The sequence below is a fragment of the Micrasema longulum genome, unplaced genomic scaffold, assembly GCF_059751315.1.
Source record: "Micrasema longulum isolate JH-2025_06_02 unplaced genomic scaffold, ASM5975131v1 h1tg000889l, whole genome shotgun sequence".
NCBI classification, from domain to species: domain Eukaryota; kingdom Metazoa; phylum Arthropoda; class Insecta; order Trichoptera; family Brachycentridae; genus Micrasema; species Micrasema longulum.
The window spans coordinates 63753-80920 of NW_028278080.1; the positions used below are offsets into that span (position 1 = coordinate 63753).

At 31.2% G+C, this 17168-nt stretch overlaps 1 long non-coding RNA gene across 1 annotated transcript in view; it reads right to left on the minus strand.

The window, feature by feature from the left end:
* Positions 1-17168, minus strand: part of LOC148278342 (uncharacterized) — a 190347-nt gene that overhangs the window by 26223 nt on the left and 146956 nt on the right. The window lies entirely within an intron of this gene.

Here is a 17168-nt window from a genome sequence, read left to right on the forward strand (position 1 = left end):
CAGTGTCGAGGGATTAATTTATTTTATGCTCCAAGTTATTGTAAAATCTAAATCATGTACACACATACATATATATAAATTGTTTTAATAATAATCATATGGTACAATCAGCATTATTATAATTTTCCAATCCATTCCAGTGGTGCATAGGGCACTGCGTCAGTACTTTACTGTAAATGCAGTTTTGTTAGACACTTTCACCTTACGCTTCTGGTAAAAGTGCAGAAACAATGGAATATTGCAATGGAGAATCACCTTCAAAACCAATATTCCATACGCACATTATCCTCAAATACAATTTTTTTGTAGGTAATTTACCAAAAAATAAGCCACTCTCGTGATTACTAGAAACCTCTACATCGGCCAGCGCATAATGGCCTTTATCTGCACACATCCATACCAATATTATAAATGCGAAAGAGCATTTGCCTGTATTTTTGTGTTTTTTTCACGTCGCAACCGAGTGACTAATCGACTTGACTTTTTGCGTTGGGATAACTGGAGAACCAAAAAAACATACTTTGCTTTGCTGCCAGTGTTTAAATCTAGTAACGTCTACAGAAAAACCAAAATTACCATTTACAAAACAAATATACGTACTGTATTGGCATATGGATGTGAGGCGCTAACGCGGTCAGTAAAGATGACTGACAATAAAGAAATGCTGGACACTTTTTAAATAAATGGATCTGCGAACTAGTGAGGGAGAATAATCAGTGGCGCATTTGGTATAACGAAGAACTGTACAGTATTTATCAGGCGACCAGGCCCCTAGCATATTGGCACATATGAAGTCGCTTAGATTAAGATGGGCCGGACATGTACAGCTAATGTCTGATTCAAGTGTCTCTAAAAGATTAATGAGCGGACACCCGGGTGGAAGGAGATTGGTAGGAAGACCCAGGCTAAGATGGAAGAATAAAGTGAGAAGGGATGCAGCGCAGTTTCTCCAGGTGGCAAATTGGAAGACGGCGGCTGAGGACAGACAGAGCTGGAGGCCAAAGCTCGATATGGGCTGTAGTGCCATCGGAGAAAGAAATAGAGAGCTGGAGAGCTGGGAAGTGAAATAAGTTTCTTTTTTTTCCGAAAAAAAATATCACTCCTCTGAAAAAAATTTAATAGAAAAATCAATTAATACTGAAACATTAACGATGCTACGTCACCATAGACTAACAGATCGTATTCGTTGATACATGCCACTTTTTATCAAAAAAAATGTATCATTCTATCCAGAAAAGTCCCATTGTTAAACGATAAAATTAATATATAAATTAATTTCTCCATAGAACCATGCGAATGAAGCCGCTGGTAAAAGCTAGTACTTTTATATTATATGACAATATTATAGATTATATATTAGATAATATTAATCAAAATGGTTTAAGAATTATTACAAAATATGTTAAAGATTATTTAAGTGGGATACATTTAGTAGTAATTAAGTGGAGACCATAGGCAAACAAAAAAAGTATTCGAAGGCCGCAAAAAAGATGGGTTGATGACATTGCCCCGAGGTTTGAAAAACATGGATGATTAGATCCCGATCTAATCATCCATGTTTTTCACCCGTGATAGGAAAGACTGGAAAGGTTTGGATGTGGCATTTATCCAGCAGTGGAGAAAACAAGGCTGAAGAAATAAAAGAAGCAAAAGATGAATTTAATAGTTAAGTTCACATATTTTTTTTAAATAAATAAATAAAAATTTATTATTCACTAGGAACTTCAGCTCTACGAGAAATTGGATACAAAAAATGATTTCTTACGCGCGGTAAAAATTACAGTATTAAATTATACTTTTCTTGAAAATGTACAAAACAAAAGATTTAATAAAAAAACTTCTACTAATTTGAACAACGTCACTCGTTAATACGAATAAACCAATGACAAGAGAGTTGTGGAAGATTTCCGGTTTACCTATCGTCAACTGACCAATCGGCAAAACTGACCGAGAAGAAGCGGAAGTTAACTTGAGGCGTCACCCGCGGAGTAATTTCCTGAAAAACAAAACTTTAAAAAATTGTAGCGCTGATAATACGATACGTAACATTAAAAAAAACTATTTGGCTTAGTTTGATAATATATTAACAAATAATAAAAAATGAAAAAACCACTGAACTTTCTCAGCACGATAGTAAAATTTGTACCCAGATTAAATATGAAAATATCAAAACGCTGAAACGAGGCAGAGCCCTATGCACCATCAGATGCCGATAAGGATTTGATGATGATGACGAAGGAGAGTTACTTTTCTGTGCTTTGGAAATAATTTTCTTGCTAGGCATAGAAATAAAAATCGGAAAAAAAGACAGCCATCTAAAATTATTCATTCGTTTTCTTATTTAAAATCTACGCCGGCGTATGAGCAGTATCACGTATTCATTGCTTAGGTAGTGCTTATTTAGCATACTGTTTTAAAACCAATTTGAAAACAGAAATTGCAAATCTAGATTTGCTCTAAATTCTATTTAGATTTCTTTTTCAGCTATCTTAATGTTTTCACCCATTTCAAAAAATATTTTTTTGTGGTTTCGTTCAATTAGGAGACACCTTTCTTATTCACGCAAGAACCCACAAATATCTACTGGGACAATGATCTTGCGGTAATAATTATCATCGCTACTTTATTATTTACTACGTTAGCATTAAAAATATTAATTTGTTTTATTTCACAATGATATTAAATGAGTAACTTTTAATAGACCATCAAACTAAGCGAAAATTAAAAACACAACAAAATTGTAAATCGTATTATCAGCGCAATTATTGATTTAAGTTTTTTTTTAATTTGAAATTAATCTACGTTTAATGTCACAAGTTTTCTTCGGTGAATTCTGCTGATTAGTAAATTGGCCACCCGTAAACCAGAAAACAGTCACATCAATCAATCATTGATTGATTCTAAAGAACTATTAACATCGTTCAAAGTATTCCGTTTTTATTAAAATCAATATTATTACTTTTTTCATTCATTTCAAGAAACTTCGCCGTACAATATTATTTAAGAGTTATTTTAAGTCATTGTCCAAGAGATAGATGAGCAGGCTTTTTTCGTAAGTTTCAACGTAGCTAACGGAGCTAGGATTGGACAATATTGTCCCATCTATTATATTGTCCTTGTTTAAACTCAGCTTTGAAAAAAACACTAAAGAAAAATGAGAACCAAATAACGTAATGCTTTACGATACCTTTCAAGTATTCTTTTGTCAAAGATTATGTATCTTCAAAGAGTAATGTCACAAAAATCACGACTCATAATTAAATGGTTGATGTTATTCTCAAATTATTATTGACTTGTAAGTGTTGTAAACTATAAGCAATGAACGGCTATATATTATGAAATGATTAGTTGTTAGGACACTAATCATTCCCAATAAAAAACTAGCAGCGCCCATCACGACGCCATTTCGAAGATAAAAAAGTACCTGTCTATATTTAAGCATTGTTCTTTGAAATTAGTATGGGGTATAGCCTAATCTCGAGAATGCGAAGGTCTCTTATGGCACGAAATTAATCAAGTGTATCGAGGGATCTCTTGTATTGCTAAAACAAAGAGGAAAAAATGTTTCGTGGGAAGCATTCGCCCTTCGAATACGAATCTTTTTTCTGCATTTTTCAATGAAAATAATTTTCCTTTGAAATGCAATCTACACATTCCACGAGCTGCCTGATTTTTCTGAGTATCAGTATGGTCAATTTAACACCTTGGTATCTAAATTAATTGAATTGAGAAAAAAAAAATTCTTTTATATTGAGTGAGAAATGTTAAAAATATTTCTTGATATTTAAAAAAAAACGCTACCACTTAAAAATGCATCACTTTTTAATTTTTTTGAATAAATAAATATATTTTTCTGATTTACAATGGTTTTTGTAAAAAAAAAATACTTGCGAAACATAAAATACCTCTTAATTTCTTGCAACAAAGAGGGAAAAAAAATTTAACAAGGGAAAATGGAAGTCTAGGCATTTACAGAAGTTATGACCTGTTATTGACTGGTTAAAGTAGCCACTATAGCCACTATACACACAATGTTTTAACATCAACATTTCCTCAACTCTGCTATCTGTTAATTTTAGTGAAGAAAAACTGAAACCTTTATCATGTGGGTAAGATTTATCCTGCTGCACCAATTCACCTACTAGCTAACGCCTGACAATTTTTCAATGTAAATACAGGTGAACGTCGTTTTGCGCCGGTTTGATTTACGCCGATTTACAATTGCTTTTTTGGGATTTAATTGGGATTCCCCGGTTTGGCCGACACCAGACGACAGGAGGCGCCGCGATTTTAATAGCAGACACACTTTTACACGTTGTTTTATTATATTACCCGTATACGCGAGCAGCCTATTGTGTGTGTGAAATTGTTTCCGAGTTAGTTTTTGTTTTGTTTTTAGGAAAAATAAAAAGGCATGACTATATTCTTTATTTTATAATTATTGAAATTGAAAGAATATTCAAGATTTGTTGTTTAGGCTATGATTCAGCAAGAAAAGAAGCAACAATCAAAGCAAATGAAATTGGATGTTTTTTTCAAAAAAGTATGATAATTTAATTTAGTACTGGCGAACTGGTGAGTTAGTTTTTATTATAATAAAAAAACATTATTTATATCGAGATTATTATTTATTGTGTAAACGAATTTAAACTGTGTGTCTTAAATACATTTACAATTTGTTTAGAATATATACATAATATGATTAAATAAACATGTTATATGGTTCTTAGAATGTTGACAGGGAACCTTACCTAATATCTTTAATTATATTTGTGTTCATTTTACGCCGATTTTTTTTACGCCGATGTCTCTCGGAACGCAACTGCGGCGTAAAACGACGTTTATCTGTACTTCTTTTTATACCAATTAGTTTAATCAACAATATTTGAAGTATATCCAAACGCTTGTTGTAGACAGGCTGAATTTCCTCCCTAGGTGGGTATTTAAATCTATATTTGTTGTAACAGAGAGGAAAAAGATTTTTGAGAAGGTAATTTCTTGACTTCCATATTCCCTTCCCAAAAATGTTTTCCCTCTCTGTTGAAAAAAAATTTGATCTAAATTACTCCCTTGGGAGAAAATCTAGCCTGTTTACGAGCATTTGGATATACTCAAAACATTGTTGATAAAATGTCTCATTCAAATTATAATAAAACAATTTTTTTTTACTACTTATTTTTTTACACACCGGTTTTAAAGCTACACAAGCTTCCTTAACAAGGAATAATTTACTAAGGAATATTTATATTCAACAGACGCCAAAAATGTATGTTAATTTTCTCATTCCTGTTTACTTAAAAAATATTCTTAATGATTGTCGAGATGATCGATAAATCAAGGAACGCCTGAAACATTATTATATATCCCCAGAATCCTGAACCCTGAATCCTGCGTTTTACTGCTTTTTTCTCTTTTTCTTAAATATGTATTTTTATCCCTTTTTTCTCCTTGGTTTCTCTTTCTCTTTCCTTCCAAACAACACACTATCTGAATACACATTCCTCATCATTTAACATGTTCAACATAATGTACTTTTTAAAGTTTTATTAAATTTTATATGTACAAGCCTTATCTCCCATTTAAAAAACAGCTGTCATTTTTAATTTATTATGTTTTTTTTATTTCATGTATGTACCTATCTTTTGGTTTATACTGATGTTTTTTTTAGTACAAAATTTTGACCAGAATTTTGTTTTTGACCAATCTGTTTTTTGGTTGGCTGTAAGATATTTCTTTCAGCAATAAGTCCTCTAAAGTACTTTTTCTTTGTACTTGAAGTTTTAAATTGACAAATAAATAAATAAATTAGGTAATATTCTGTTGACGAATTAACGTACTGGAATGGCCGAAGTTGTTTCGTCAGTTGTTTACGAGGATTTAATCATACCTTAGGTACCTACCAATATACCTACCAATCAGGATGAAAAAACATAGCATGGTTTGTGAAGCTCTTCAAACACGCATTCACGTATAAGGCACTGGATTGGTAAAGTAAATGCAGCGTATCTCGGAAAGCCAGGGTAATCAGTGATACGCTTCAGGTGCCAGGGCAGTAAAATATTTCAGGAGAAAATCAATTTTAGAACCAATATTATATGTCGACCTTGGCAGAAATCAAATTCGAGGTGTCAACCATGGTAAGGTTTAGTGAACTAGTATAAGAACAATTTAAAGATATCGTCAATTCAAAGCAAATGAAAACTCGGTAAGAAAGGGTTGAGATAAATATCAAAAATCATATTTTGCATATTTGACTCTCAACGTCTTAGTTGAAAAGATACTGGATATTACCTCGGTGGTTTTATTGTGTTTTCTGTTTTATTAGTCGAAAAAATTGTTTTAAATCTACTAGGGCTTTATAGTTCATTATGGAATGGTCAAATTTTACGCGATCAATGTTTTATCTATTATTCATTAATATTTCATAGTCCCTGAACTCGTACCCGAAGCGCAAGACTCTCTCATCTTACCTCCATACTTGATTGGTGAACCAATACAGTGCCTTATGTACCATCAGGTGCGATAATAGAATGACGATGATGATGAATGTCATCTATTTTGGAAGGAATGAGCTCTCTCACACATACCACACAGAATGATGACAGACATAATCTCGACCAAAACGAAAGGGATAAATATTATGAATTTCACATGATATGTCCACATTATGTCCAGTTAAAAAAATACGGATCATATAAGATGAAGAAGAACGCGTAAATGTTGGCTTCAAACATATCTATATGGGATTTTAACTAGAAGAAATGAACGGAATGTATTTATTTATTTATATATACGCCCAATTGGAATGTTTAGGACATATTTATACATAGAAAAATATTATAAAGAAAAGTAGAAAGACACAATAGTATTTAGTAGACTTTGTGGGAATGGAAGCGAGAGAGAGGTGTTTATAATCAAATTTGATTTAGTGATTGTTTGAAAGAAGACAACTTGTTATCAAAGAAATCAATACTGGTATGTTTGTTGGTAGACATAAGAATTCTGGGCATAGGGGTATGAAAACCACAGTTAGTTCTATGGTTATCGGTATGAAAGAGTATGTTTTGTCTGAGGTTTCTAGTTGGAATATTTAATTTTATTGAGCTCAGTAGTTCGGGCGCATAAAAAAATAACTGTGATTTTATCAATTTTTAGGAAAAAGATAAATTTACGGGAAAAATAAATAAAGTTTTTCATGTGTTCTAACAGTCGAGACAGCCTTCCGTGAACCAATTTACATCGACATTTGTCCGAAGGTTAAAACATTACTACGTATGTATGTACAATATACTGTATCTACAAACAAGTTGTTTGACGAATTTGCATTAAAAATTAACTAACTCATTTCCTTGTGCAAATTTAACAAATCAGAAACAAACGCTAAATCGCAGTAATTATTATTCATTACATTTCGTTAGGGAAAGTTCTCGGTAGAAGATCAATGTAAGGTCTCGGTTAAATATCTCGGATGCGCTAAATAATTTATCCATAATAAAAATTCATTTAATCACTTTGTAAGGCGCCCTTACGAAAATTGCGCTATTGTGAGTACTTACTTTATATGACGAAATAAATCGTTTAACTAAAATTTTAAGTCAAATTAAAATCAATATTCATGAATCACTTTGTAAAGTGCCATTGAGATATAACATGTTACCCATAATAATGATAATAAAAAATAATAAATTAAATATATTTGCAATGTTATTATTAGAACACATATGTATGATATGTGTGCCCTACTTTAAGATTTAAATAAATAAATAAATATTAAAAAGACATAATATTATATTTTTTACGATAGATAATTATTATTTTTATTTTTAATGTAAAAAAACATATTTTAAATATGTTAATAACACACATTACAACAGAGATGAAGAACATTTTAGAGAAGGGAATGTAGAAGTCTAGGCATTCACAAGGCTTATGATCTGTCATTGGCTGGTTTGATTGTTAATGAATCGAATCGAGTTGTGGTCCCGTGGCTAGTGTTACGGACTCGCGGATCAGAGGTCCGAGGATCGAACCCCTTTCTCCCCCAACTTGATTCCCATTTTCTAATACTGAATTTTTTACCACTCGTTGGAAATGCAACCCGAAAGTTGAAATATTTGGGTTATTCATAAGAACGTAGATATTTATTTTCATTTAAAAAAAGAAATAAATAAAAAATCTACTGAAAATATGAGTTAAAATTTTAAGAGAATTCAAATATATTCTAATGAAAATAAAACTTGTCTGAAAATAAAAAAAATATTTTCTTGCGAGAGATAATATCATAATGATTTGGGTTCCGACATTGATTAGTGATCACTCGCGTGGGTAGATAGGTACATATTTTTTTTGAAAGGCAAATTAGTACAAATGGTCAACACGTATCGCAAGAAAATTTTAACGGCTTTCTAACTTTTCGACTTGTTATTTTATATTACCATCACTTTAGCTTAAAGGTGTCGAATCAGCAAATGAAAGCTGGAAGATACTGAAAGAATGAAAGTTGAATCGGGTTGTGGTCCCGTGGCTAGTATTGCGGACTCACGGATCAGAGGTCCGAGGTTCGGACCCCACTCTACCCAACTTGATTTACATTTTCTAATAGTGAGTTATTTATAATATGGTCACCAAATTATTTGGTATTAATGGTTAGCAAAATTCAAATATTTGGGTAAATTGTAAGAATGCTGACATTTCTTTTTTATTAAAAAAAATAAATCAATCACTAAAAAAAATATCTTATTCATTATTCGTGTAAAACAGCGACATTAGACAGATCTCAAATTCACGCATTTTAGATAAAAAAAATTGTTCGTAACATTAATATTAACTACTGTAGCAGCATATTATGTTTCATCAAACCATGAAAATTACAAAACAAAGATTTAAGGAAATATTTTAAATAAAAACCGACACACAAGTGTAAATTTGATGTTAAATTAATTTAAAAAATCAGCATATAAACACATAATATTTTACAATACGATGATATTTGTAAGTAATTATTTATTCAAACACTTTATACACATATACAGTTTACATTCATACATGTGCATAAGGGCGGGCATATTGCGTTTAGGAAATTACTTCCTACCTACCCAATATTTTTTTATTTTTTAAAACCCAGAATTTTGGAAAAAAAGATCACAGCCAGCATGAACATGATCAAAATACTAGAGAAAGGGTAAAAATCAGACTCCTGTTTGAAAAAAGTTACAAAATTCAATTTTATATGAGGCAGAAAAAAAATTTATGATGTGGGACAAAACATTAATATATTTTTTTTTATCCAAATTCAACCAGAAGGTTAAGAAATATGTGTTGAAAAAAATATAAATAAAATATATGTGTATAGTTTTTATAAGAGCACACATAAGAATATGTTTATGTATGCCCTATTTCAAGATTCAAAATAAATAAATGAAATGAATGATATTATCGCAATATTTTAATATTCTTGGACTGGTACTTGAAGCGTAAGACTGATGACAACGTTCCCTTCATATAGTTGACGATCTACAATCCAGTACCTTACCAACGGATGAAGATCGAACCAGATAAGTTATTTATAATAGCTTAATACATTTACCACTACACTACGAAGTAAAAGTATAATATGATTACTCAGTAATTATGTTTTCTCACTTTTTTTTAACTCGTTATACAGTTGTTTACGCGGGGGATTTTTTGCAATGCAATAATATTTGTAAAAACAAGTTGCAAGTTTATTACTTATTATTTATATTATTGATGTGACGTGGCCTTGAAATTTCCAAGTCACGCCGCGTCTGCAGAGGTGACCTTGGTAGGGCTTCGGTCTTTTAATTAGTTGAGAACATGCAATGAATTAAGCTAAGTAGGCTGAATGCTGTTGAAATTCGATCTCTCTGGCGAGTGTGTGGTAAAATTTTGTAAAATTAGTGCAAAAATGTCTTGATCTGAGGCTGAGATAAGCTTAGAATATAAATAATGAAATTGAGATAATAATTTTTTTTCTCCCCTAAAACTTGCAAGGTTCTTACATGTGTTGTTTTTTATATCAGTCCTTCAATTTTCTTTAGTACGGAACTATGAAGAAAAATATTTAAATCTTATTGAGATTGAAATGTCCATTACCTAGAGCGTTTGGAATTTCTGACATCTATATACTCATTAAAATATAAATATTCAAGTATATCTGCAACAATAATTTATAAATTATCAATTATTCCGTATTAAACAGACTTCATGAACACGGCAATAGTTGTGATATATTTAGTGTAGGGTATTGTTCCTATAGAACAAATCTTTTGAACTTTTTCAAAGATGGTGAATGGTAATTATATTTATTTATTCATGCATTCATAATATATAGAGTTTTTTGTTCACTTTGCCCAGCTGTATGAAACAGTACTTATGATTTTCTTGTTGTATTACAGTAGAATGTTGTATTAACATTTTACAACAGAGATGAAGAACATTTAAGAGAAGGTAATATAGAAGTCTAGGCATCTACAGGGCTTATGACCTGTCAATGGCTGGTTTAAGTGGCCACTTTACACACTGTGTAACATTCACCATTCTGCCTATATTTGAACATCTATATTCCTTCAATTCTTTCATCTGTTGATGTTTGTGAAGTTAAAGAGCTCCCCGGGGAGTTGAATCCAGTCCTTGTCTACAAAAATTTGGACAAACTCAAAATATTGTTGATAAATTACCTGGTCCGTGAAGAAGTATAGAAATTGAAAAAATAACATTTTCAGGCGTTGCCTAGTATGTAAGTGAAATAATTCAAGTAGATGAATCTCACCCGCATAAATAAAGATTTCAGCTCTTTAACTTCACAAAAATCAACAGATGAAAGAATTGAAGGAATATAGATGTTCAAATATAGGCAGAATGGTGAATGTTACACAGTGTGTAAAGTGGCCACTTAAACCAGCCATTGACAGGTCATAAGCCCTGTAGATGCCTAGACTTCTATATTACCTTCTCTTAAATGTTTTTATTTTATTTTATTTATTTATTTCGAATACAAACAGATGTACAGGTTAAATGAATATTTTTTTTAAAAAAAATTAAATAAAATGTATACATAGTAGGGCCTGCCATCCAATTATATGTATTCACTAAATACTACTGTAATAAAGCGACGACGGCTTGAAGTTTAAACTATATAAATAATAAATATACTATATATTAAAATAAGATAAATATGGACAAAACAAGGAGATAGTGGAAAGGAAAAGAAGGACATTGATAAGGAGTGGTAAAGGATGATTGAAGGAAAGTGAGAGTGGAAAATTGCATTTGATTTAATGATTAAACGAATTATGAATGAAGAGCATGAATCAAGCCTATTAATTCTCTTCTGTACATATTGTATGGAGTGTTAAATATATCAAGACTATTAAATTTTTTTTTAAATGTTTCACATATACGAGGGATTGTAGAATGTTTCCGATGATTAGTTTTAAAGTTACGAATATAGAAAATATCAGAGAGTCTAGTTGGCCTGGAGGGGACACGGTAAGCAAGTAGATTAATGAGTTCCGGGGAATCGAATTTATTATTGACAATTTTATAAAGCAGGATCTGATAAAACATATCTCTTCTGTGTGCTAATGAAACAAGGTTATAAAATTTTAATGAAGCTAAATAATTTGGAAAATGCAAATGAAATTTGTATTCTAGTTTTTTCAGGAATTTTTTTTGAACATTCTCGATTCTATTGATATTTAATTTATAAACAGGAGACCAGATAGCAGTGCAATATTCAAGATGGGGGCGTACGTATGTTATGTAAAGCAATATAAATGAACCTAAATTTTTAAAAGATTTACACAGCCGCATGATAAATCCAGTCATTTTGTATGCCTTGTTAATTATAGTTTCTATATGACTATTGTAATTTAAGTTTGAGTCCAAAATAATTCCCAAGTCACGTATTTCGTTTACTTCTCTAATTGTATTTTCATTTATCATATAGTCATATTTTATTTTATTTTTATTACGAGTGAAAGATATTTTGTAACATTTAGACACATTGATATAAAGTTTGTTTACAACACAGTAATTCGATAATGCATGTAAATCTTGTTGTAACTTTGCACAATCATCTCCACACTTGACTTTAAGGTAAAATTTTTTTATGTTCTTCATCTCTGTTGTAAAATGTTAATATAAATAGCTCCCCAGGGAGTTGAATCCAGTCCTTGTCTACAAAAATTTGGACAAACTCAAAATATTGTTGAATGTTGTATTATTTAATTTCGTTTTTTACATTTATTCTTGAATTATTTAAACTTTCTACTGAATATGCCGTATAATTTTTTTAATATCTTAAAAAAATATTTATATATATATTAAGCCAAATATGTTAGTATTATAATTTTTTGTAAAAGGCAGATTTGCCGTTTATGTTTTGTAAAATAAAATAATAAATGTGAATAACATGAATAAGTTAATAGACATGCAATATAAAAATGACACATTTAGTGCAGCGGTCACTCACATTAACACTTTGCGGAAGAGTTATATTATGTGTTGGCATACTTTTCCTATTAAACCTTTATAGTTGTTAGTTCATTCTAAGATCTCAGTTATCTTATTCGTATGAGATCTGTATTTTAAACCCAGGTTACTCATTAAACAAAACCTTAAAACGAATACGTTTGTTAAAGTTTACGTTAACTAAAACTTATAAGTTACGAATAAGAAATTTTGATGTTGTATTGGTGTTTTATTAGTCAAATGTTGAATCCCCAACAGCAAGTCGTATCCAGTTGTTGAATATCAATTTATCGCTACCTGTAAATAGCTCCAACTGAACGTTTATGGTTAATCCGAGTCGGAAAATTCAGCATGTGCAAGCGGTCGCTAAAGGCGTTACGATATTAAATTTCAATTGAGGTCATAAATATCGTTGATTTCAATTTCAGAAGTACTGATTTCAAAATCAATAAGTCAAGTTGCACACTAAATGTGTTGATATTCACAATTATCTGTTTTACATTATTTTCACATAAATGTAATTTTATTTATGGCCCAATTCACCCTAAATGCGGACCTGCGTGATTTTGAAAGCTCGTGGCGGCAATTTTATTGGCTAACATTTATGTTATTTTATTTATTTGTATAAGCGCCTATTGGGCATTTACGACGATGTACATTACATGATGGAAAATATACTACACTAGCTGACCCGACAGACGTCCTGCCCGAACGTTAGCTTGCCTTGGGAAAAGACTTTTTATTTATAATCAAGTACCTAGGTACTTGTTGGTGATTAAATTCCAAAATTAAAAATTGTCAATATTAAAAAAATATTGAATTTAAGTAGGTACCTTTTTTTGTTGAATTCCAAAACATAAAATATATATTTTTTCAAATATGGCATTCTTTTTGCAAACGTCAAACTCCGGTCGTCTCACCAACAAAGGGGTGTACTTATGTAGAAATACGATTTTTTTTAATGTATTAAATTTAATATTTTTTGAGTGTTACCAAAAATCCAATAAAAAGAAATAAATGGGTATAAATTATAAAAAATTTAAGGAAATAATCTGATTGAGATCCATAAAAAACAAATCCTGTTTGTAAACATTCAAAAACAAACTTTTTTTATAGATAAAAAAAACAATATCATTCCATTTTTTGCAAATGCATTCTCCTCGAATGCAACCCTTGTAGATCGACGAATAAAACATTTATGGTCCTAACATATTCGATTGAAGATTTAAATATCTACGAACACGCGCAGCGCAAAGATCTATATTTTTTCTGAAAACCGCACGTAAATCGGTTCATCCGTTAAGGAGGAGTACAGTGACATTACACGTACAGTGGAATTATATTTATAAAGATTATTATAATTACAAGGATATAGGTATAAACAAAACCATTGATCCATAGCATTAAGGAAAAGAGGGGGCAAGATTGGACTAGATGGGAATACAAGTAAAGGGAGAATAGACAAATCTATTGTTTTTATTCGGTGATCGCATGAAAGAAGACAACTTGCTATCGAGAAATCAAGACTGTGATGAAGAATTCTAACACAAGTGCAATGAAAACCATAAGAAGTTTTACGTTTTTCCGTAAGATGCGGTATGTTTAAAATTGCGTCTCTGTTATCAACGACAATTTTTATTCATATAAAATGGCTAAATGATGCAGACCCAATTCTACCATATAAAACAAAAATTTATTTTATTATCATATAACAATGGGGAGATACATACCTTTAAAAATATGTGTAAAAAATATATTTAAAAAAAAAAATTACCTAAAATTTCCTAGAAAATGCAAACACCAAACCAAAAATGAATAATAATACAACCTCTTACGAAAGAAATAAAATAAAAAAATAATTAGTTTGTTTAAAAAATAAAATAACTTAACAATGTTTTGAACATGTCCAAATGATTTGACAGGAGTCGTGCGCAGTTGGTTAGACGACCGACTGTGAAACTGGCGTCGCGGGTTCAATTCCCGCCAGTTGCAAGAAAAAAATCCATGAAAGATTTATTTCTCAATTGGTCAGGGTGCTGTGATGAATTTTTAATTACCTCCTGCCATCTCCCTTCTTTCTCACCTGCTGACAAGCCTCTAAAAAAGAGGCTTACCGGGTTATTCCTTTAAAAAAAAACATATTTAAATTTGTTGAAACAGAGAGGGAAAACATTTTTAACAAGGAAATATGGAAGTCTAGGTATTTACAGAGCTTATGAACTGTCATTGGCTGGTTTAAGTAGCGACCTCACACATTGTATAACATTCACCATTCTGCTTATGTTTGAACATCCACATTTCTTCAACTCTTCCATCTGTTAACTTTTGTGAAGTAAAAGAGCTGAAACATTTATCACGTGGGTGAAATTCATCTGGCTGAACTAATTCACCTACTAGGCAACGCCTGGAAACAATTTTTCAATTTTTATACTTCTTCTTTTACCAGGTAGTATTGAACAGTGGTTTGAGTATGTAGTGGCCACTTAAACCAGCCAATGACAGGTCATATATTAAATTTAAATAAAATAAATTATCTTATATTATGTCCTCATGGTGGTCTCAGCATTTGTCACCATCGCTCAAATAGGGGAATGGATCCACCTTGCAGTGGCTTGGAGTGTTTCAGGCTCATCATTCAGGCTTTTCCCATAGGCTCTTTGGCAAAGAAGGGCAGCAAAAGAGCCCCGAAGGTTTCAGCCGTTGTTTTAATATTTCTCGTCTTTTTTATTTCAACCCTCTATCGTTGCTAACTTCAGGGTAAACTATGTGTTTAGGTACTCGTGGTTTGTATCGTGTCGCAGTAGACAGTAGGTTGTCCCTGTAGCATTCAGTACCATTTTTGTCGTGTGTACGTTGAGCTTAATTTAAGTCCGTCGACATTGTTTTGTTACTCGGGTGCCTGTTTATTTTAATTCCTTCTTTTATTATTCGTGCTCTGTAGTGTTTTGGTTTATTCTGGATTTCTAGCTCAAAGGCGAAAAAATTACCTGTTTCTATGAAGTGTTCAGCTATAGTTGATTTTTCAGGGTGCCCAAATTTACACGCTCTTTTGTGCTCGTCAATTATTTTCAAACATTCTTTTAAACGTGCATTTTTGCTGTCATTATTTTTATTTATCCGTAAAAATGAACGACACAGTACATTTACATCAATGGGTCCAATATTCACTTCATAATTTATTATAAAAAACATTGTTTCTTAATAATCTTTTGCTTAGAGTACCTAAGTATTTTTTATAAAATTTGAATTTGAAAAACAATCCTTAAAATAGTTATTACCGTTTTTAATTAAGCTACCTATAGCAAATATTTATTAGATTACCAGCTCTGATATCAAAAGTAAACGTATGCTTCAAGTGAATTTTAAATAAACTTTTTTCAATTTTTATCATTATTCAATTAAACAAATCACTAAAGAAGCGGATAAAAACAAAACACCGAATGCAAAAAAATTAGCACATTTTGGATCTTACCATGACATTGTTTTTAACACAAAGCAACTGAATAATTCAATATATTACTTTGAAACAACTTCTAGTTATATTTCCAACAGACCTGATGACGAGCGTCCCATGTTTGCGGCACGGTACAATTCGCGGAAACGTATTCAAATAATTACTTAACTGATTCACATAATATTGCATGCGATGATTTTCGTTTGATCCTTGGCCGGCAGAGCAGAGTGGCCTTGTGGATTCAGGGAAATCAGATTTTGTTCAAAAACGTATTGTTTAATATCGAAACATCACTAGGGCGGAAACGGTTTGAAAATTCTAATGTCCATTGGACAATGCTAAGTTGGCGGTGTCAAGTAGTATAATTAAAATCCGTTTTTGCAAGATTTAGAGACGGGTTTGAATTACGCTATTATTAAAGAAAGTATGTTTTCTGGCATCAATAACTAATTTTTTGTTTTTGGTGGAGATTTCGAAGTTTGCTTCTGTTATACCCTATGGTGGTATGTGAAGTTCAATAATAAGACTTTTTGCAGTTGACTGTGGTTTATTCTGAATGCTTATTATTGTGGTAAGAGAGCGACTGTTTGCTAGGAGAGACCAATCTAGAATGACTTGGCAAGCTGTGTGGGTATGCAGACGACTGAAGATATATTGTTGTCACCAACAATATACCTACATTCCTTACAGCTTCTTATACCCTCATATTGATATCTGTCTTTATGATCTCAATAGGCTACTCAATGTAACGTTCATTTTTATCGATATGACTTATTTTACGTTTAACAATCTGTCCAGAAAAATTTGTGAATAAAAAACATTATTTATCTTGTAAATTATTTTCCTGGTTTATCATTATTATTTATTGTGTTAGAGTGGCGAGTTTGATAAATTCCATCTACATGTATAAAACGTCACGCGTTATTATTTATGTAATAATTAAAAGTTTTATAACAAATATTGTGTATTCTTGTTACATTATAATACAATTAAATGTTAATCTTACCTTACAATAAAAATGAAAACTTCTAAAATTTAGTAAAATGTGTTATCTAATAACTTTTTTTTCACAAGTAAAATTAGCATTTTCATAATTTCCACATATTAAGATAACAAATTTAGAATATTTCATAGGATTTTGTTTTAATTAAAACAAATAAGAACGCGTAATGCTACGCTATTATTTACAGTTTGTATAATTTATTTGTGTTGAAAGTAATTA